We start from the raw sequence: 21,400 nt of genomic DNA, 5'->3' as shown, positions 1-21,400 counted from the left end.
ACACCCTTGAGAGCAGAGAAGTTAATCATTTCCACTGAACAGCACAGTGATGATTTAAACAAAAGACATTGCCTTTTCAAGATTTGGCTTCTTTTAAGGCAAAGTGTTTTGGAATGAAAAATATCAGCATTATCTCCAAATTGATTGCAAATTGAATGACGTGCTGTTAGGTGGTTTGGACATTCTGAATTCTCTCTGTGTACCCGAACAGGCGCCGGAATGTGGTGACTAGGGGCTTTTCACAGTAACACCACTGAAGTGTTAATGTAAGCCTGCTTGTAACAATAAAGATTATTAATATTAAATTGGTCAGAAAGATTCCTCAGTTGTTCCTTCATAGTCTCTGTTGTTCTAACCCTTCTGCCTGTCCACCAACTGAATCCAGAGACTCCTTATTCTCATGGTGACATTCCCTGTCTGCCTAGTAAATCAGCCCTTCAATTTTTTGCGGATTATTTCAACTTGTTGCCACATTACAGTAACAAATGTTGAAATGTTTGCTCCACACCCACAGGGTTTCGGCTGCTTAAAGCCACAAACAGAAAGGTCCAGTTTTCTCCTGGGGTTTGAGACAAACCAGCTTTCAAAATGATGCAGAGTTTCAGCCAATGAGGGAGATCCGGGCTCAGCCCCGCCCCTTATTCACTCCGATTGGTTGGAGGACCAGCCGCTCCCGCTCGGTTATCCAGTCCCGTCCCCTCTTACCATAGCAGCTGTCAATCACTCCCTGGTATGGTGATCGAGAGCATGCGCAGTGCCGATACTGGAGTGATGTTGGTGAGAAATCCTTCGCCGTTCAGAATTAGAAACTGCAGGCGAGCGGGGAGCGATAGTACTGGCGGCTGGTTGAGAGGCTTCATAAACACCCGGTGTAGGCCCAGAACCCCGAAAGCTAATGATCCGCGCTTGCAAACAACGGGCTGCAGTTGCGGTTCTCTGACAACAGGCCCAAGTTAGCGGCCGCCGTCTTGCTGAGGGCGATATGCTGCAGTGCGCGTGCGCGATCATTGGGTCAGGAAGTCCGAGGGCGCTCCAAGCCCCGCCCAGTGACAGAAACATAGATTCATTTTAGAATTTATAATCATAGAATTTACAGTGCAGAAGGAGGCCATTCGGCCCATCGAGTCTGCACCGGCTCTTCGAAAGAGCACCCTACCCAAGTCCACACCTCCACCCTATACCCATAACCCAGTCACCACACCCAGCACTAAGGGCAATTTTGGACACTAAGGGCAATTTAGCTTGGCCAATCCACCTAACCTGCACATCTTTGGACTGTGGGAGGAAACTGGAGCACCCGGAGGAAACCCACCCACACATGGGGAGGACATGCAGACTCCGCACAGACAGTGACCCAGCGGGGAATCAAACTTGGGACCCTGGAGCTGTGAAGCAATTGTGCTAACCACCATGCTACCGTGCTGTCCATCTTCAAGCTGAAATTTTCTTATTTATTTATCCTTTCATGGGATGTGGCGAAGCCAACACTAATTGCCCATCCCAAATTGTCCCTGAGAAGGTGGTGAGCTGCCTTCTTGAACCGCGGTTCGTGAGGGAATTCCAGGAGTTTGACCCAGCAACAGTAAAGGGACAGTCAAAAGAGTGACATGGTTGCACAGCAGTTAGCACTGCTGCATCATAGCGCCAGGGACCCGTGTGCGATTCTGGCCTTGTGCGACTGTGCAGTGAGCACCTTTGCTTTTTAAAAATATATAAATTTAGAGTATCCAATTTTTTTTCCAATTAAGAGGCAATTTAGCATGGCCAATCTCCCAAGCCTGCACATCTTTGGGTGGTGGGGCTGAAACCCATGCAGACATGGGAAGATTGTGCAAACTTCACATGGACAGTGACCAGGGCCGGGATTCAAACCCAGGTCGTCAGAGCCGCAGTCCTAGAGCTAACCACTGTGCCACATGCCACCCTACACCTCTATTTGTAGTCCTTTGCAGATTCCTTAAATCCACTTCACAAATTACTTCTCTACCTGAATGAGTCATACATTCAATCCCGTCAGGTGACATTCCGCTTGTCACATTTTACCAACCCAGAAATGACCCATTTATTCCTACTGGCTGCTTCCTGTTAGCTAACCAATTCTCTATCCATGCTGATATTTTGCCCCCACACCATGAGCTCTTATTTTGTGTAATAACCATGGCAAATATCTTCAGGAAATCCAGATAAAGCACATCTACAGGTTTTCCTTTGACATCCCTTGTTACTTCCTAAAGAACCTTGAAAAATAGTTCATCATGTTTGATTCCCTGAGCCTCATTTTCATTTTCAAACACTGTCAAAAGAAAAATCAAATCTCCTCTACCCCTCTGGCTCCTTTGCCATTTACCTTAGATGGACTCACTTTCTGTTAAAGAGCTTGTCAACCCGTCTCACCCACTTTCCCGAAAGTGAACATATTTAATCAGGAAAAGTCCTGCAAATTAAAATACTTTCTGGTTAAACATTTATTGACGAAACAGAACATGGTTAAAAAACTAACAGAAAATGACTTGAGGATCACAGACAACCAGAGTAACAGGATGTTCACAATGTTCTGGTCCCAAATGTTTTCCCTGCGGCTCCTCTGTACCCTGTTCCTGTGACTCCCCGCTTTGGACCCAGGGGCACTGAACCCTGGGGGTCGCAGCAACATCAGCCCCGGTAACCCTCCACCCCTGCTTAGTTGGAGATCCATTTCCCAGTCAGGTCTCCAGCACCTTCCTGTCTCTATTAGTGAACAGGCCCCTTTATTCTCAGCTAAATTCAGCCCCCAGCTCCATCACCGGGCTGTCATTGACAGAAGCAATAGAAACAGAAAGGTGCCCAAGGCTCAAATGGGAAGTCAGAATTTGTGGATTGGAACCTCCATAAAGGTCAGAAACTTCTTGAGAAAAAAAAATCGAGTTCCCAGTCAACAAATTAAAGAATAACACAACGGGACTTCAAGTTTTATGACTTTTAATGCAACAAGCAAAATAGAAGCTACTTTAACCTACACATAAAACTTTTCCCATTTATAATACTAATGATAATCTTTATTGTCACAAGTCGGCTGACATTAACACTGCAATGAAGTTACTGTGAAAATCTCCTAGTCGCCATACTGTTTGGGTACCCAGAGGGTCAATTCAGGATGTCCAATTCACCTAACAAGCACATTGTGGGCAGCACGGTAGCACAGTGGTTAGCACTGTTGCTTCACTGCTCCAGGGTCACGGGTTTGATTTCCAGTTTGGGTCAGTGTGTGGAGTCTGCACGTTCTCTCCGTGTCTGCATGAGTTTCCTCCCACAAGTTATGCTGTTAGGTGATTTGGACATTCTGAATTCTCCGTCTGTGTACCAGAACAGGCGCTGGAATGTGGTGACTCGGGGCCTTTCACAGTATCTTCATTGCAATGTTAATGAAAGCCTACTTGTGACAATAAAGATTATTATTATTATTATAAAGGAGACAGAACATAGGGTGGGAGAAATCGAGGGAGAATAGAATACGAATGTGAAGGAGCAAAATACACACAAATGGACTGCAGAAGTGTCTATAGGTACGTAAAAAGGAAACGTTTGTCATTCCAGATAGTCAGGAGAGTTTAGAATGAGGAATAGAGATCTCTACAGCCACCTCGTTCAACACTCTGGGATGTAGATCATCAGCTTTTGGGGATTTATTCACTTTCAACCCCATTAATTTCTCCAGTACCACTTTTCACGAATTCTCATCTCTCACTGTTCCTCGTGCTCACGAATCCCTTGGTTCGCTTGTGTTTTGGGGAAATTTTTGCTTCTTCTCCGTGAAGACAGACACGCATTGCTTAGTTTCTCTACCATTTCCTTCCTCCCTATTATGAACTCTCCTGTCTCTTCCTGGAATGGACACATATTTGTCTTTGACAATCTTTTCCTTTCCACATACCTAGAGAAGCTTTTCAAGTCGCTTTTCTCCCCAGTTTGCTCTCATATTCGATTTCTCTTTATCTGTTTCTTGGTCCCCCTTTGCTGAATTCTAAAACAAGTTCCCAATCCTCAGGTTTACTACTATTTTGACCATGGTTTTGAGCCTCTTCCATTGATCGAATGGGATCTTTAACTTTTCTTGTCAGCCAAGGTTGCATCACTTTTCCTGTTGGATTTTTATTCCTTAAAGGAATCTATATTTGTTGTATATATGTGAAATAAAAGTTGCAAAAATCCCAGAGGACCATAGGCTGCTCTCACCTTTGACAGAGAGAGAGCTGACTGGAGGTGATTTAACCTGAGGGTCAGCACACCTCAGGTGAGGGGCCTGGTTGAGAGAAGGCAGGGCCTTCATGAATAAACGCAGCCAGTACAAGAGTCGAATCCACTCTGTTGGCCTTGCTCTGCATCACGAACCAGTCATCCTGCCAACTGAGCTAACCGACCCCATGATAAATATGTAATAATTGCCATGCTTTGGGGGGGGGGGGGTCCAAATGGAAACTAAATATCTTCACACTTCCAAACACCCTTTCACTCTGTGATCACCGCGCAATTTGAAGCCAGGTATTAGCAACAAGGCTCAAAGAGCATTAGCCCACTGGAGGCAAAATGATGAGACCTGCCAGTCCAGCAGAAAGAAACCCTCTGACCATCCCCACTGACTACCTGTCAGAATGAACAAAATGCAGTCCTGGATGTAGAGCAGAAACAATAACAGCAGAATCCAACTCCTGTAATCGACTGTGAAATTGTTGGTGTCACTGCAAGTCCGATGAAACATGCAATCCCGTCTCACATTGAGAGGTGGACGGCCTCTCCCCAGTGTGAACTCGCTGGTGTGTCCGCAGGATGGATAACCGAGTGAATCCCTTCCCACATTGAGAGCAGGTGAATGGCCTCTCCCCAGTGTGAACTCGCTGGTGTCGCTGTAGGGTGGACAATTGAATAAATCCCTTCCCACACTGAGAGCAGGTGAATGGTCTCTCCCCAGTGTGAACTCGCTGGTGTGTCTGCAGGATGGACAACCGAGTGAAACCCTTCCCACACTGAGAGCAGGTGAATGGCCTCTCCCCACTGTGAACTCGCTGGTGTGTCCGCAGGATGGATAACCGAGTGAAGCCCTTCCCACAGTGAGAGCAGGTGAATGGCCTCTCCCCACTGTGAACTCGCTGGTGTGTCCGCAGGGTGGAGGTGAATGGCCTCTCCCCAATGTGAACTTGCTGGTGCGTCTGCAGGGTGGATGAATCACTGAATGCCTTCCCACACTGAGAGCAGGTGAATGGCCTCTCCCCAGTGTGAACTCGCTGATGTCTCCGCAGGGTGGATGAATCACTGAATCCCTTCCCACACTGAGAGCAGGTGAATGGCCTCTCCCCAGTGTGAACTCGCTGATGTCTCCGCAGGGTGGATAACTGTGTGAATCCTTTCCCACACAGAAAGCAGGTGAACGGCTTCTCCCCAGTGTGACTGCGTCGATGAATCTCCAGGTGCGATGGGGCTCCGAATCCCTTCCCACAGTCCCCACATTTCCACGGTTTTTCCATGTTTTGGGTCCCCTCCTGCCTGTCCAGGTTCCACAATCAGTTCAGAATAATAGCGTCGCTTCCACTGTGAATGGTGTGATGTTTTTTCAGGCTGTGTAACTGGTTAAAGCTCTTTCCACAGTCAGTTCACTGGAACTCTCACATTCGGGTGTGTGTTGTGTGGGTCTCGGTGCTTTTCCAGTCACACTGATGGTTGAAATCTTTAGCTGACAGTTCAGGCAAGCATTTCTCCTAGTTTCAAAGGCCGATGATATTCAGGTCCCAAGGAATCGCGTGACTCTGTCAGATCGAGACGTAACTTTTGAGATTTCATCTGAAATTCTTCCTCATCTGTAAAAACAATTTACAAAATTCATCACTGTCAGTACAGGATAGAAACACAGAACAGACAATTCCTAGGTGGATGGGTAGGGATGGGGTGGAGGTATGGGCTTAGGTAGGGTGCTATTTCCAAGAGCCGGTGCAGACTTGATGGGCCGAATGGCCTCCTTCTGCACTGTAACTTCTATGATTCTATGATCTACAGGAGGGACATAGAGAACCTAGTGGAGTGATGGTACAACAGCAATCTCTCCCTCAATGTCAGCAAAACTAAAGAGCTGGTCATTGACCTCAGGAAGCAAAGTATCGTACACACCCCTGTCAGCATCAATGCTGCTGAGGTGGAGATGGTTAGCAGCTTCAAATTCCTCGAGGTACACATCACCAAAAATCTGTCCTGGTCCACCCACGTCGGCCCTACCACCAGGAAAGCACAACACCTATACTTCCTCAGGAATCGAAGGAAATTCAGCATGTCCACATTAACTCTCACCAACTTTTACAGATGTACCATAGAAAGCATCCTATCTGGCTGCATCACAGCCTGGTATGGCAACTGCTCGGCCCAAGACCACAAGAAACATCAGAGTTGTGAACACAGCTCAGTCCATCACACAAACCTGCCTCCCATCCATCAACTCCATCTGCACCTCCCGCTGCCTGGGGAAAGCGGGCAGCATAATCAAAGATCCCGCCCACCTGGCTTACTCACTCTTCCAACTTCTTCCATCAGGCAGAAGATACAAAAGTCAGAGAACATGCACGAACAGACTCAAAAACAGCTTCTTCCCCGTTGTTTCTAGACTCCTAAACAAGCTTCTTATGGACTGACCTGATTAACACCATACCCCTGTAAGCTTCACCCGATGCCGGTGTCCATGTAGTTACATTGTGTACCCTGTGTTGCCCTATTATGTATTTTCTTTTAGTTTAGTTTATTTTCATGTACTTAATGATCTGTTGAGCTGCTCTCAGAAAAATACTTTTAACTGTACCTCGGTACACGTGACAATAAACAAACCCAATCCAATGTATGGAACTGTACGCCAAACAATTCTTTTCATTGTACCTCAGTACATGTGTCAATAAATTTAATATAATATAATCCCCACTCTCTGCTGTCTGTTGGTTAGCCAATCCTCTATCCAAGCTAATATATTACCTCTCAACCCACTGGGATCTTACCTTCATCAAATGTATTCTGGAAATCCAAATATACCTACAGGACCCCCATTATCCATTTGGCTTGTTACATCTTCCAAGAACTTCAACAATTGAGTCAAACACGATTTACCCATCGCAAAACCACACCGACTCTGATGGATTGCGGTTTGACTTTCCACAATGTCCAGTTACTACTTCCTCAATAATGGATTCCAACAGTTTCCCAACAACAGGCTTTAAACTAACTAGTTTCCTACTTTCTTCCCTTTTGACCTAATCCAGTGACATTGGAGATTTTCTCAGTGGAGCCTCAGTCACCATCACTGACACTAACTTTAAATTCCAGATTTTATTAATTTAATGGATTGGAGTCCATGTCCCCAGAACATTTTCCTGTCTCTCCGGATGATTGATGCAGTGACATTGTCACTGGGTCAGTGTCTCCCCCTCTTGGTCTCTGTGAGGTTGTTTGTGGAGAGAAGCCGGAAGCGGCGGATAGTGAGAGTGGAGAATGGTAATTGTTTCAAATTCGGCTCTGGAGAATTTGTCAACCCCTCCCCCCGATACTGACCTCTCGCCTGACACCTCACAATGCCCGAGCAATGATTGACGGCAGCACCGGACCAATAGGAGATCAGCGGGCGGGTCCGGAGGACCGGTCCTGAGTGACTGGTCCTCCAAGCAACCAGCAATAACGATGAGGCGGGGCTCGGCTGTGAAGCATGCGCAGTGTGATTAATTGTGAAGCAGAGAAGGTTCTTTCCCTGATGCAAAATCCGTATAGGTGGAAATTCAACCGTAAAGGTGGGAATAGCGGGACGGAGGGAGAGATGGATCAGGCGGGTCCTTAGACATGCTTCGTGACCATGTTATATAAACCGAAAATCCGGAAAAACTAACCTACTGGTAGCTGAGGACCTGAGCTGGGACTGCAGCTTTCTCACACACAGGACCATGCGGCCGCCATCTTTATTTGGCACTGGCAGTGGTGCGTCTGCGCACCCACCATCTTTATTGGGTGACTCGCAGAAGTGCGCATGCGAAATCGTCATCCCTTTTGGATCACTAGCGGCAGTGCGCATTGCCACGTGCCATCTTTATTGGGGCAGGAGCAGCAGAGGGCAGGCTCCGTCGCCATCATTGTTGGGGGCAATTTATTTGAAGTGTTTCTTCATGATATAATGTCCATCAAACTGTTTCACTCTGAGTTATTAATTCTTATTTATGAGCCAGAGCGATGATATATGTCTCGGGCAGTGACAATAATTGGTACAAATATTGTGCTTTGAACAGAATAACACTTTTAAAACTTTCAGACAAACGTTACAAAGTAACAATTGACACTGAGCCACATGAGGATATATGAGATTATAAGGAGAATCTTAACAGAGGAAAGTGAGTTAGAGAGTCAGAGTTTTAAGGAGTAGATAGCAAAGATTAATGCCTTGGCAACTCAGATGGAGAGATTAAAATCAGGAATGTTGAAGAGGCTGGAATTAAATGAATGCAGAGATCTCAAAGGGGTGTGTGGAGGAGATTACAGTGATCAGGATGATCATTACCATGGAGGAAAAGAATGAGAAATTTAAACTTTTTGTGCCTTTTAATAGGAAACATTTGTAGATCAGGGGATGGGTAAAGAAGACTTGGTGTGAGTAAGCAAATGGGTAGTAGAGTTTGGGATGGGATGGAGGGGGTTGTTGAATGTTGGAGTTTGGCTGCGAGTGTATTGTAATAATTTGTTTGAGAGGTAACAGAAGAATGGATGATGGTTTCTGCAGCAGATGAACAGAGACTAAGGTGGAGTCGAGCTGTGTTACTGAGGTGGAAATCAGCAAACTTGGTGATGATGTAGATCTGTGGTCAAGAGCTCGTCTAGGGATTGTGAACAGTTTCCATCAGCCTCACCATTTGACAGGGATGGAATTGGTGACAAGGGAGTGGAGTTTGTAGAGGGGACAGTCTTCTCAATATTTAAATGGAGGAAAGTTCTGTTCATCCAGCACTGGATGTCAGACAAGATCGGACAGTGTGTGTCTTGGAAGGGAACTTGCAGGTGGTGATGTTCACACACATCTGCTGTCCTGCTTCATCCAGGTGGTGGAGGTTAAGGGTTTAGGAGATTCTGTCAAATTGTGGTGCAGTTGTCAGTCGAGAAAATGCCTCTCCGTTGCCACCTGTTCCTGCCCCCCTCTGTTCTCGCTCTCTCTCCCTTTCCCTCATTATTTTTGGCTTTCTCTCTCTGTTTCTCGCATAAAATTCTCCTGACTAGAGGGTTGTGGATGATTCATGAATGAATATTTTGAAGGCTGAGATGGTGAGATTTTTGGTCTCTCAGGAAGTCAAAGGACGCAGAGAGCTAACGGGAAAGTGGAATTGAAGACTGAGATCAGCCACAATCGTGTTCAATGGCAGAACAGGTTTGACGGGCCAAATGGTCTACTTCTGCTCCTATTTCTTGTGTTCTTGCAAAGGCCTGAGTCTTGTGTGGGCTCAGACCAGGTGGCAGGTTTCCTTCCCTGAAGGACATTAACAAACTAGTTCACTTTTCACAAAAGATTCAACAGTTTTCGTGGTCACTTTTTCCCAGTGCCGGCCCCACAATTTACCAGATTCATTCAGCTCAATTTCCCAACCTGCCTTTGTGTTTCTGTAGGATCTCTCTCAGTATCCTTTTTTCTGTTTTAAATCAATTTCAGAGTTAGAAGGGGAGGATTTGCAGTCAGGAAACTCAGATCAAACATCACATCAGGATCAGAATTGATCGGAACCTGAATATTGGTGAATTTTGACCATGGAAGGAAAAAGCTCCGTACACAGTGAGGAGAAACCCTGGGAATGTGAGGAGGGATTCAGATCCACATTTCAACTGGAAATTCATCATCCCAGATACACTGAGGAGAGTCATTCACTTGCTCTGATTGTTGGAATAGATTCTCTCGATCACCCAGCCTGCTGCAACACCAGCGAGTGCACATTGGGGAGAAACCATTCAACTGCTCCGTGTGTGGGAAGGGATTCGCTCAGTCATCCAAACTGCTGAGACACCAGCGGGTTTACACTGGGAAGAGACCATTCACCTGCTCAGAGTGTGGGAAAGGCTTCGCTCGGTCATCCGACTTGAAGACGCACCAGCAAGTTCACATGGACGAGAGACCTTTTAAATGTACAGACTGTGGGAAGTGCTTTAAATGTTCCTGGACCCTGATACTCCATCAATGTGCTCACACCAATGAGCGACCGTTCAGGTGCTCTCACTGTGGGACTAGGTTCAAGCAGTCATCCCAACTCAGTGAACACCAGTGCACTCACACTAGGGAGAGGCCGTTCACCTGCTCCGTGTCTGGCAGTGGGTTCAGTAGGACAACAAACATGCGGAAACACCAACGGGTTCACACTAGGGAGAGACCTTTCACTTGCTGGGTGTGGGAAGGGATTTATTCAGTTATCCACTCTGCTGAATCACCAGAGTGTTCACAATGAGAAGAGACCATTTAAATGCCAAGACTGCAGGAAGTGCTACAAAAGTTCCCGGGAACTGCTCCACCATCAGCGTGTTCACACTGATGCGAAATCTTTTCAATGCCGAGGCTGTGAGAAGTGCTTTAAAAGTTCCGGGGAACTGATGCGTCTTCAACGTATTCACACTGATGAGAAAACGTTCAGGTGCTCTTACTGTGGGACTGGGTTCAAGACATCTGACCTCCATGTACACCAGCGAACTCACACTGGGGAGAGGCAGTTCACCTGCTCCCAGTGTGGGAAGACATTCACTCAGTCATCCAGCCTGCTGACACATCAGTGAGTTCACACTAAGGAGAGGCCGTTCACCTGCCCCAAGTGTGGGAAGAGATTCACTCAGTCATCCAGCCTGCTGACACGTCAGCGAGTTCACAAGTAATTACAGTGAGTGGACAATCTGATCAGCTGCCTCTGCTGCTTCCCTCCCTTCCACTAGCTCCACCGGGCCAAACTATCACTAAAAATCCCCCTCGTCTGAGTGTGAACGTGGATCTATCTCTGGTTTCTCTCCGATCTCCTGTCATGTCCTCTTTGATCGCATCTTGTTTATGAGACCTGACTTCTGCTCCCTTGACCCTATTCTCACTAAACCGCTGACCATCCAACTTCCTCACATTAACTGATATTGTTAACAGTTCTCTCTCTCTTCTGGATTTGCCCCTCTCACTTTTAAATACACCATTCTCGCCCTTCCTGAGAAAACAACCCTTGACGCCCAACCTCCTTGCAAACAGCCACCCCATCTCCAACCTCCCTTTCCTCTCCATAGAATCATAGAATCATAGAAGTTTACAGCATGGAAACAGGCCCTTCGGCCCAACCAGTCCATGCCGCCCAGTTTTTACCATTAAGCTAGTCCCAGTTGCCCGCACTTGGCCCATAACCCTCTATACCCATCTTACCCATGTAACTATCTAAATGCTTTTTGAAAGACACAATTGTACCCGCCTCTACTACTACCTCTGGCAGCCCATTCCAGACACTCACTACCCTCTGAGTGAAGAAATTGCCCCTCTGGGCCCTTCTGAATCTCTCCCCTCTCACCTTAAACCTATGCCCTCTAGTTTTAGATTCCCCTACCTTTGGGAAAAGATGTTGACTATCTACCTTATCTATGCCCCTCATTATTTTATAGACCTCTATAAGATCACCCCTAAGCCTCCTACGCTCCAGGGAAAAAAGTCCCAGTCTATCCAGCCTCTCCTTATAACTCAAACCATCAAGTCCCGGCAACATCCTAGTAAATCTAATAAATTTATAGTACCCAATTTATTTTTTCCAATTAAGGGGCAATTTAGTATGCCCAATCCACCTAGCCTTCACATTTTTGGGTTGTGGGGGAGAAACCCACGCAAACACGGGGAGAATGTGCAAACTCCACACGGACAGTGACCCAGAACCGGGATCGAATCTGGGACATCAGTGCCGTGAGGCTGCAGGGCTAACCCACTGCGCCACCGTGCTGCCTATAAAACTAGACGCACTACATGTTTCAGCCCGGTTTCGAACCAGCGACCTTCCGGGTGTTAGGCGAATGTGATAACCACTACACTACAGAAACGGCTGTTCTGGGGAGAGGCCATTCACCTGCTCTGTGTGTGGGAAGGGGTTCATTCAATCATCCAACCTTGTGAGACACCAGCGAGTTCACAAGTAACTGCAATGTTCAATGCTACAGTTATTGCTGCTGTTAATCAGATTCAGGAGTGAAGCTTGTTCACAATGAAACAGGGGAGTGTTTATGCTGTTGCTGATAGCCACAGTAACCGGGTTGCAGTTGGAAGACTTTGCATTTATAATAATAATAATCTTTATTGTCACACGTAGGCTTACATTAACACTGCAATGAAGTGGCTATGAAAATCCCCTAGTTGCCACATTCCTGTTTGGGTACACGGAGGGAGAATTCAGAATGTCCAAATTACCTAACAGCATGGGCGCGATTCTCCACTCCCACGCCGGTTGGGAGAATCGCCTGGGACGCCGAAATTTCCGGGGACGCCGGTCCGACGCCCTCCCACGATTCTCCCAAGCGGCGGGAACAGGCCGGTCGAGTTTCGCGGGCCACAGGCCGGAGAATCGCCGGAGATACCCAAAATGGCGATTCTCCGGCACCCCCGCGATTCTGAGGCCCGGATGGGCCGAGCGGCCAGGCCAAAACGGCGGGTTCACCCCGGCGCCATCCACACCTGGTCGCTACAGTCGTGGGCGGTGCATGAACGCTGGGGGGGCGGCCTGTGGGGGGGCAAGGGGGGATCCTGCACCGGGGGGTACCTTGAATGTGGGGTGGCCCGCGATCGGTGCCCACCGATCGTCGGGCCGTCCTCTCTGAAGGAGGACCTCCTTCCTTCCGCGGCCCCGCAAGATCCGTCCCCTATCTTCTTCCGGGACGGATTTGGACAGGACAGCAACCACGCATGCGCGGGTTGGCGCCGGCCAACCTGCGCATGCGCAGATGACGTCCGTTATGCGGCGCCGGCCGCGTCATCTATTCGGCGCCGCTTTTACGCGGGCGACAAGGCCTGGCGCGGGTAGATGACGCGGCCCCGATACTGGCCCATTGTCAGGGCCTGAATCGGTCGGGACCGGGGCCATTCCGCGCCGTCGTGAACCTCGACGGCATTCACGAAGGCGCGGCCACTTCGTCGTGGTGGTGGAGAATCGCGCCCCATGTCTTTCTGGATTTGTGGGAGAAAACCGGAAATCCCAGAGGAAAACAACGCTGACACAGAGATAACTCTGCACTGACAGTGCCCTGAGCTGGGAATCGAACCTGGGACTCTGGTGCTGTGAAGCAACAGTGCTAACCACTGTGCTACCGTGCCGCACGTGGTTTTATAGTCCCTTTGTAGTATATAGTGCCTTTCACAACTTTGGATGTCTCTGTGTACAGTAAGCCTCCAAAAACAGCAATGTGACAATGAGCAGAGATTTTTTAGTGAGATTGGTTCATAGAATTTACAGTGCAGAAGGAGGCTATTCGGCCCATCGAGTCTGCACCGGCTCTTGGAAAGAGCACCCTACCAAGGTCAACACCTCCACCTTATCCCCATAACACAGTAACCCCACCCAACACTAAGGGCAATTTTGGACACTAGGGGCAATTTATCATGGCCAATCCACCTAACCTGCACATCTTTGGACTATGGGAGGAAACCGGAGCACCCGGAGGAAACCCACGTACACACGGGGAGGATGTGCAGACTCCGCACAGACAGTGACCCAAGCCGGTATCGAACCTGGGACCCTGGAGCTGTGAAGCAATTGTGCTATCCACAATGCTACCGTGCTACCCGGTTGAGAGTAAACTATTAGTCAGACAGCAGTGAGAACTCCCCTGTCCTTCTAACAGTGCTCGGAGATTTTCTTTAAGAATATTGCTACAGAATAGATAAGGGGAACCAAAATGGATATGGTGCATTTGGATCTTCAGAAGACTTTTGATAAACTCCCACAGAGGAGGTTAGTAAACATAAGAGTGAGGGGAGTATAATGGCACAGGCTCCAGCTATGCACAATCTATATCAATGATTTGGATGTGGGGACCAAATGCAATATTTCCATATTTGCTGATGACTCAAAACGAAGTGAAAATGTGCGTTGTGAGGAGAGTGCAAGGAGGATTCAAGATAATTTAGACAGGCTAATGAATGGGCAAGAACATGGCAAATGGGTGATAGTATAGAAAGCATTTGAAGTTATCCTCTTTGGTTGGAGGAACGGTGATGTAGAGTATTTCTTAAATGGTGAGAGATTGGGAAGTGCCGATATCCAGAGGGATCTGGTTGTCCTTGTTCATGAGTCACCAAAAGCAGGTGTAGCAAGTGATCAGGAAGGCAAATGGTATGTTGGACGTCATTGCAAGAGGATCTGAGTATGTGTTGGAATTTATTATCAGGTTAGCAAGACATTACTAAAACCAAAATGGTTCAGTACATAAAAGCCTGAGGCTTCTGACCTGGTCTAGCTTTGAGCAGAGGAACCAGCTTAGAACAATGTGCTGATTACACTCACAGGTCTTTCTAATGTGTCCTCCTTTGAGTATCCAATGACCTCATGGTCTCAGTATGCAGTGACTTATGTAATACAAAGAACAAAGAAAAGTACAGCACAGGAACAGGCCCTTCGGCGCTCCAAGCCTGCGCCGACCGTGCTGCCCTTCTAAACTAAAATCTTCTACACTTTCGGGGTCCATATCCCTCTATTCCCATCATATTCATGTATTTGTCAAGATGCCCCTTAAACGTCACCATTGTCCCTGCTTCCACCACCTCCTCCCGCCGCGAGTTCCAGGCATCCACTACCCTCTGTGTAAAAAAAGTTGCCTTGTACATCTACTCTAAACCTTGCCCCTCGTACCTTAAACCTATGCCCCCTAGTAATTGACCCCTCTGCCCTGGGAAAAAGTCTCTGACTATCCACTTTGTCTATGCCCCTCATAATTTTGGAGACCTCTATCAGGTCCCCCCCTCAACCTCCAACGTTCCAGTGAGAACAAAACGTTAACGAATAAACATTAAATCAACAGCCCATTGTTTCCAACTTTCTGAGCATGTTTAATGGAGTCTGGATACAGAGAATTCCTTCAAACCACAATGTTTATTGAACCTGTTAGGGGGGAAACAATCTGTTACAATTTGAAATGAAGTCCAGGATTTCGGAAAAGCAGTGGATCCATTATCAGCAAAGTTCTCACCCATGAAGCAGATAAGTTACTGAGCGAATCTCTTCCCACCCACAACCACTTCACCTAGAAGGGCAAGGGCAGCAGATACATGGGAACATCACCTCCTGGAAGTTCCCCTCCAAGCCACGCCAAGCTGACTTGGAAACATATCGCCATTCCTTCGCTGTTGCTGCATCAATATCCTTCCTAACAGCGCTGTGGGTAGACCTACACCACATGGACTGAAGAGGTTCAAGAAGGTGGCCCACCAGGAGCTTTTCACAGTAACTTCATTTGAAGCCTACTTGTGACAATAAACGATTTTCATTTCATTTTCATTCATTTCATCTCTGCCTTCTGAGTAAATTTAATGCACCTCTTCTGAAGTGGAAGTCACTTGTCAGGAACAATGCAAGTTTCCCTCTACGTTTTCTAAGGTACAGAACAAAGTTCTCTCTAAATCATCCCATCACAAACTCACAGGACAAGTACAGCCCAGGCTAGGTACAAAGGAAAACTCCCACTACATGACACATCAAACAGTGCCAGAGAGTAGGTAATGCACAGCTTTGATAAGGGTAAAATTCCCTCTGCCCTGCCCCATCAAACACTCCCAGCACTAATAAGCTGGATTCTGTGAGGGCATTTACCAGGGAATGGAATGATGTCATAAAGCATCACCATTCAATGGAGCTGGTTCTCTCCTTGTCCTTTTAAAGGTGGAGAACTGGAACATCCCGTCTCCAAACACATCCCATCCTGTTCACACTGAGAATCCCAGGGTGGGGAACTGGGACATCCTGTCTCCAAACACATCCCACTCTGTTCACACTGAGAATCCCAGGGTGGGGAACTGGGACATCCTGTCTCCAAACACATCCCATCCTGTTCACACTGAGAATCCCAGGGTGGGGAACTGGAACATCCTGTCTCCAAACACATCCCACCCTGTTCACACTGAATCCCAGTGTAGGGAACTGGGAACATCCTTTCTCCAAACACATCCAGTCTCCAAACACATCCCGCCCTGTTCACACTGGGAACCCCGGGGTGGGGAAGTGGGACGTCCTGTCTCCAAACACATCCCACACTGAGAATCCCGGGTTTGAGAACTGGGACACCCTGTCTCCAAATACAACCCGTCCTGTTCACACTGAGAATGCCAGGATGGATAACTCTCACACGCGTCCATTCCTCTCAATCTACGTGTGTGTGACAACAGACATTAGAGGTTCACTGGTTAGTTAAACACGCAAGAGTTCCTGGTAGCAATTGATCCAATAATTCTACACATTTCACATGCCCCAGTGACATTATTAATAAAGGGCCAAGTTAAGGGAGTGTCCCTAATGTGATAGAACAGATAGATTATAGAATTATAAAGTAAAGACATAATTATTCTGCAACCTCACAATTGGCTGGGTGTTTTGCAGTATGAAAAACCCCACATGTTTGGAAGGTGGAGAGAGGCCAATGTCCAGCAGATTCCTTCCTACTGCACATCTGCACCTTACTGTCATAGACATAGAAATGATAGACACAGAATTCTTACAGTGCAAAAGGAGGCCATTCGGTCAATTCAGTCTGCACCGTCCCTCTGAAATAGCACCCTACCTTGGTCCATTCTCCCAATCTACTTTGGACACCAAGGGGCAATTTTAGGTAGGACCAATTCATCTAACTTGCACATCTTTGGACTGTTGGGGGAAACTGGAGCACCCGGAGAAAACCCACCCAGACATGGCGAGGATGTAAAAACTGCACACAGCCAGTCACCAAAGCCAGAATCAAACCTGGGTTCCTGTGAGGCCGAAGTGTTAACCACTGTTCCATCATGCTGCCAGTGTCCTTCTGCTTGGAGCAATGTGGATAGAATGATTCACCATTCATATATCACAGAATGGAGGGGAAGGGCATATATCATAATCCTACAAAATAGAATAATATACCCACTCCCCAGAGGTGTTCGGAAAATGAATGCATAAATTGAAAAACAACTCTTTATTTTAAATTTAATACCTTCGTTTATAAATTGAATTGTGTTTGTTTAACTATATTTCCAAAATAACTTACACACCCTCGTATTATTTTTTCTTCTGAGACCATGAACTCTGACAATGATCGGTAAGTGGACCGGGTCCATAAGACATAGGAGCGGAAGTAAGGCCATTCGGCCCATCGAGTCCACTCCACCATTCAATCATGGCTGATTTCAACTCCATTTACCCGCTCTCTCTCCATAGCCCTTAATTCCTCGAGAAATCAAGAATTTATCAACTTCTGTCTTAAAGACACTCAACGTCCCGGCCTCCACCGCCCTCTGTGGCAATGAATTCCACAGACCCACCACTCTGGCTGAAGAAATTTCTCCTCATCTCTGTTCTAAAGTGACTCCCTTTTATTCTAAGGCTGTGCCCCCGGGTCCTAGTCTCCCCTGCTAATGGAAACAACTTCCCTATGTCCACCCTATCTAAGCCATTCATTATCTTGTAAGTTTCTATTACATCTCCCCTGAACCTCCTAAACTCCAATGAATATAATCCCAGGATCCTCAGACGTTCATCATATGTTAGGCCTACCATTCCTGGTTTCATCCGTGTGAATCTCCGCTGGTCCCGCTCCAGTGCCAGTATGTCCTTCCTGAGGTGTGAGGCCCAAAATTGCTCACAGTATTCTAAATGGGCCCTAACTAATGCTTTATAAAGCTTCAGAAGTACATCCCTGCTTTTATATTCCAAGCCTCTTGAGATAAATGACAACATTGCATTTGCTTTCTTAATTACGGACTCAACCTGCAAGTTTACCTTTAGAGAAAATCCTTAAAGGATTCACAGAATGGAGGGGAAGGGCATATATCCCTTAAAGGGTCCTTAAAGGACATTTGTTTCCTTCTTTCCGTGTTTGTTGAAGAAACAGAGATTCATATCCTCTCGTTTTGTACCTATTGTGGACGATGTTTCACTTTACAGCTCTGGGTAAATAACGTAAAATTTTGATGCCTAATTTCGAATTCCTACACTGCAGAAGGTGTCCATTGAGTCGGCACCAGTCCTCTGAAAGAGCACCCTACCTAGGCCAACCTCCCCATCCCCGCTTAACCTGTACATCCTTGGATTGTGAGAGGAAACGAAAGCACCCAGAGGAAACCCATGCAGACCCGGGGAGAAAGTGCAAACTCCACAAGTCACCAAAGTCCTGGAATCAAACCCAGGTCGCAGGCACTGCGCGGCAGCAGTGCTACCATGCTCACCACTGTCCACCATACTACCTGGGTTCGCAATATTGCTGATTTCCGCTGCAATCGCCAAATCATAGCGAAATAATTAACAATTCCCTGCTTGGTTGGTAGCTACCATGGCGGGGACATTACCCGACACCCCCCGCGGTGGTGAATGTCCTCTGTCCAGACCACAGGAGAGCAGTGCGCAGGCGCAGGGCCGCCCTGTATTGGAGCATGCGCAGTGATAGCGATGGGAATCCTATTGTTTATCGGGTCTCCAAACCGGTGAGGATGCGGAAACGCGGAGGGGGCGATGGAGCCGGCGGGTGGACGGGGAGGGTTTCTAAACACCTGGTGAAGGCATCAAGCCCCGAATCCGAAGCTGCGGGTCCCACATTTGCAGCTCCGGCTCTTTTCCCCGGAGACAGACCCAGGCTTACGGCCGCCATCTTGTTTCAGGGGAGAGAGTGCGCATGCGCACCTGTTTTGTCGAATTCGAAACATGGTGGGCGGGGCTTCAGCGCCTCTGTTTCCAACCAGGTCCTAGTGTCCGGGCAGTGCATTAGACGACAGGTGTTGCTTGCAGCCCAGAGAATTCCATGGGCCATGTATACATTCAGTGTGGGAGGTTGCAGTCCCGATAGTTAGTTACCTGCAAAAGCTACTTCTCAAGTTTTTGTTACACTTCAGCCCCGTGCTCCTAATCTTTGGCTGCCCCGTGTGGAGAGACTGGGTAAGTCAGAGGATCTTCTCCTGGACTTGCTCTTGGGCCTGGTTAAAACAGCAATTTATAGAATTTGGATGATCAGGTCCCATTTGGTGGTGGGGATTACACTGGTTAAATATAAGAAATAGGAGCAGGAGGCAGCCACTACGGCACTACCACTATACCAGTACCACATAGTGGAATTGTCACTGGACTACTAAACCAGAAATCCAGGGTAATGCTTCGGGTAAAACCCAGGTTCGAATCCTGCTACTGCAGATGTTGAAATTTGAATTCAATAAGCATCTGGAATTAACAGTCTAATGATGACCATGAAACCATTGTCAACTGTCATTAAAAACTCAACTGATGGGGGGGGGACTGATTTATTTTCCTTTATGTAAGGGGCGCATGCCCCATTTTGGTTTGAGTTGGGGGTTTACCGTTTAGAGGGTTAAAACATTTTGTTTTGTTGGCATGTTGCCCTGTTTTCTTTGTATTATTTTCCTTTTTGCAGTGTTCTGTAAAATTATTGAAAAACCTTGAACAAATACATTTTAAAAAACTGAACTAATTCACTAATGTCCTTGAGAGAAGGAAATCTGCCGTCCTTACTCAGTCTGGCCGACATGTGACTCCAGACCCACAGCAATATAGTAGACTCTTAACTGTCTCGTCCAGGGCAATTAGGGATGGGCAATAAATATGAACGAATAAAAAAAAAAAATCAGTCCATTGAGCCTGCTCCACCTTTGGATAATGTCACTTTACTGCCGCCCCATAAGAGACTTTTGTCCTCTCTTCCAATTGCCTGCCTGTGTCTGGGTAGCTCTGGGGAGGGAGCATGCGGTGTCCACCAGAACAGTTGACACCTTCCACAATCGGTGGATTCCTCAGAGTACAGAGTGTCTCATAGACATTGGTAATAACATTCTGGTTTAGCCAGGAAGATTCTTTTGCTCTTGTTGGGACTTTGTTTCTGATTTTGGTTTATTTTATTATGATTGAGCAACACGTTTGGGAAAACAAGAAAAGAATGAATGTTGCATAGAAACTAGAATTGTTTGTTGTAAATTTCTCTCCTGCACGGACAGCAATGACTTTTGTAAACTCTGATTATAGGATATTAGGAGATGATTTGTGGATGGGGAACTCAAACCAAGCATCACATTAAGATCTGATCATCACTTGATTTCACTCGGAGCTGAATATCATCAAGCTTTGAATGTCAAAAGAGAAATATTTATCTGTTTTGTCTGCGGGAAATGATTTCAAACATCAGTGTGACTGGAAAAGCACCGAGACATACACACACCCAAGTGAGAGTGTTCCGGTAGACCGTTAAGCAGTTACACAGCCTGAACAAACATCACACCATTCACAGCAGGGAGAAACCGTACATATATTCTGTGTGTGGGACGAGGCTTCAACTGATCATCCAACCTGGAGAGACATAAATTCATTCGCAATACAAAGAAACCGTGGAAATGTGGGGACTGTGGGAAGGGATCCCTTTGCCTCAATTCCTCCCTCCTGCCTGTTCGCCAGAACCCTTGATTCTCTGAGAGACCAAAATTCAGTCTATTTCAGTCTTAAATATGTTCGACAATGGAAACAGAACATTTAAATTTATAGGACTAAAGGAGGCCTGTTGGCCCATCATATCTGTATCAGACCACCCCCACTTTCTAGCTCTTGATCTGTAACCTTGTAGGTTACAACATGTCAAATTCCTCACTTTAATGATTTATTTTATGGTCACTCTCTACTGCATTACTGCTAAATAATCACAAGAAAGTGAATTGTGAATCACAATGGTGGTTTTTTTACCCAGCATTCCCCACAGTGGTGAATGTCCCCTATCTACACCATAGGAGACCAGTGTACAGGTGCTGTGTCGCCCAGTATTTGGAGCATGCGCTGTGTCAGTCTTGACCATGGATAGGTGTTTATTTGTCACATCTACAGCTGGTCGAAGGAGTGATGGAGCTGGCGGCTGGATGGGGAGGATTTGAAAACACAGAGAGAGAGATAGAGAGAAAAAAAAAGCCCGGGAGGCTTGGAGAAACCACCTTAACAATTGCTCATTTAATCTCCACACAGTCACTTCTGGAATAAGGTTAACGTTGGTTATTCCGTCTGGTCCATCAAGGTGATCCAGATTCATAGAGAATTAGTTTGGTTCAATAGATCATTGGTTTGCTTCAAAATCATAAGTGTGGCAGGTTCAGAATTGTGATGATGCTACAAATATAATAAGTAATTAGGATTCATCACATAGTTGTAGACAGCCATTAAATAAA

The 21,400-nt window shown here is 46.8% G+C and overlaps 1 protein-coding gene and 3 long non-coding RNA genes across 5 annotated transcripts in view; 2 read left to right on the top strand and 2 right to left on the bottom strand.

The window, feature by feature from the left end:
• The first annotated feature begins 733 nt into the window (after positions 1–733).
• LOC140418407 (uncharacterized) lies at positions 734–6,853 on the top strand. The gene is made up of 2 exons (XR_011945017.1): positions 734–777; positions 6,325–6,853. It is a non-coding gene; the product is annotated as an uncharacterized lncRNA (long non-coding RNA).
• On the bottom strand, positions 2,450–19,318 carry LOC140418410 (uncharacterized). Its single transcript, XR_011945020.1, has 2 exons — positions 18,743–19,318; positions 2,450–5,828 (listed from the first exon to the last, which is right to left on the bottom strand). It is a non-coding gene; the product is annotated as an uncharacterized lncRNA (long non-coding RNA).
• LOC140418408 (uncharacterized) overlaps positions 18,639–21,400 on the top strand; it is a 5,429-nt gene continuing 2,667 nt past the window's right edge. The window contains exon 1 of the long non-coding RNA XR_011945018.1: positions 18,639–18,676. This is a non-coding gene — a long non-coding RNA (uncharacterized lncRNA). The remainder of the gene's footprint in view (positions 18,677–21,400) is intronic.
• Positions 21,162–21,400, bottom strand: part of LOC140418386 (uncharacterized) — a 17,835-nt gene continuing 17,596 nt past the window's right edge. For both annotated transcript variants that reach the window (XR_011944986.1, XR_011944985.1), the window contains one exon: positions 21,162–21,341. The gene's annotated coding sequence lies outside the window, so the exon portion shown is untranslated. The remainder of the gene's footprint in view (positions 21,342–21,400) is intronic.

This window comes from Scyliorhinus torazame, chromosome 5, assembly GCF_047496885.1.
Source record: "Scyliorhinus torazame isolate Kashiwa2021f chromosome 5, sScyTor2.1, whole genome shotgun sequence".
Classification (NCBI taxonomy): domain Eukaryota; kingdom Metazoa; phylum Chordata; class Chondrichthyes; order Carcharhiniformes; family Scyliorhinidae; genus Scyliorhinus; species Scyliorhinus torazame.
The sequence above is the reverse complement of the archived record's forward strand: the minus strand, read 5'-3'. Positions and strand labels throughout refer to the sequence as shown.